Here is a 1,964-nt window from a genome sequence, read left to right as displayed (position 1 = left end):
GACTCCAGATGCTACGGAATGGTGTTGCCTAGTCCAAGCTGGGCACGGGGTCGGTTTGTTATATTTTGACCAGCGAGAAAGGAGAGGACACCCAGTCATAGCCAAGTTATAGGAGTCGTTATTACCAGTGACTGGGCAGCTCTCCTGTCTCTCAAACACCCCGCAGCCCCGAGTGTAGGGAGAAGGGTGCTTGTAAAAACAAAAAGCACATTTGCACTGCTGTAGCAGAAACAGTAACCATTAAGGAGGGGGCGGGGAAGTAAGGGAGAGGGGATCCCAATGGAAAGCAGTCACAGAAGCCTGATCAAGCAGGTTACTAATTACTAAGGGCACTTTCCAGTCCTCTGCCTAAACACAATGGGCTCTTAATGGGCTTCATGGCTTGGGGCAAGGAGCTTATCACTAAGGAAGTTCTCAAGGTAGGGGGTTTCAGGTTATTTAGTAAAGACAGCAAGAATGTTAATCACTCTTGTTTACACAAAAAGTTCTAAGCAAGATTCCAATATAGAGTTCACAATGGAGGCTCTCCTGCTTCAGGTTGAGGAGCCAGGGGGTCAGAGGACCAGGAGTTCAGCTTCCAGCTCTGCTACAGGATCCTGATGAGAGAGGAGTAAGCTCTCTGGTTAGGTAGGTAGGGTGAGGAGTCCACGGATTGGAGGTTAGGGGACAACTGGAGTTAGTACAGTGAAGCCTTTAATAAGAATACATTCACAACTCTCAGCAGACATAAATTATTAGCTCTTGCTTCTTGCTTGGATGAAAAGCTGCTTGCAGCTTGCTTAAGATAATTACAGCTGAAAGTAGCATTATCCATATCATTACTACATTCCAAATGAAAAATGTAGTCTCTCTTGGTCTGGAGAGCAGCAGAGGGAAGGACCTTGAACAATAAACTCTTCTTTCATATTTGAAGAAATTTATGAGCACTTGCTGACTAGTTAGAAATAGACAAACTGGCTGTAGTCCTGAACACAGTGTCCAACTCAAGGACAGTGATTAGTTTAAGACTCCTGGTGGCACAAAACTCTTGTGCTGGCTTTGCATTTTAGAGTATTTTTTTCTCCATCTTCTTAGACAAAATTAATTTCCACATTTTAAAAAAAAATTTTTTTTGTCAGGACCCATTCTGACATCCTAGGTATACCCATTTGCTTAGCTGGAAGCTTTGACTCTTTTCTAATAAACTTTGCTTACTATCCTCTCCTTTTGTCCACATTTCTAATTCTTTGTGACCAGCAGAGAAGAACCTGCCCAGGTGTTGGGTCTGTACACCTAGCACTTCATATCCTGGAAGCTACGCTGTATCTCATTAAGTTTACTCATCTGTAATCCGAGCCTATTTCTAGTACTAGTGAAATGCCCCCAGTTTCCCAGTGAAATAACTGGAGTCTTTGCAGACAATAGTGTTCCTACGGCAGCTGTATTTGTGGGGTGTCTTGGTGTCTTAAAGTGAGTGAAGCCTCTGGTCCCCTCCTGCATTTCTTTGACTTGCCTAGCACTCCTGTGTAAGTTACTTTTTTTCTTTTAAGATTTTTGCTATGGGATACAAGTGCTTGCCTGAGAGATACAGAGATGGGCAGGGTAGGTGGGGAGGAAGGAGAAATCACCCCCCAGGGGCGTGGGCATGCCTAAATCCCTTCTCCATTTTCCTCTTGGGATTTTGGGCACATGTGAACATACTCTGGATGTAATTTTCAAGCCACTGGATCTGGGAATCAAACTACAAAGTTGCATGTGAATCCAGCAGCCTTTCCCTCAGTGCCACTGACTGGCCCACTATTGGGTAAATTTAAAAACTTTTAGGGGCTATCAGGTGGTATAGTGGTTATGGTTTTGAACTCCCACTTGGCTGAAGAAAGTGGAAGCCTTTCCTTCATTCCAACACCTGACAGGTTGAAAATCACACTTTGTGCATATACCTTTGTGTCCAAAATTCCAGGAGGAGAATGGAGAGAAGGGATTGT

This window comes from Tupaia chinensis, unplaced genomic scaffold (genome assembly GCF_000334495.1).
Source record: "Tupaia chinensis unplaced genomic scaffold, TupChi_1.0 Scaffold000268_1, whole genome shotgun sequence".
Lineage (NCBI taxonomy): Eukaryota > Metazoa > Chordata > Mammalia > Scandentia > Tupaiidae > Tupaia > Tupaia belangeri.
This window is presented reverse-complemented; position numbering follows the sequence as displayed.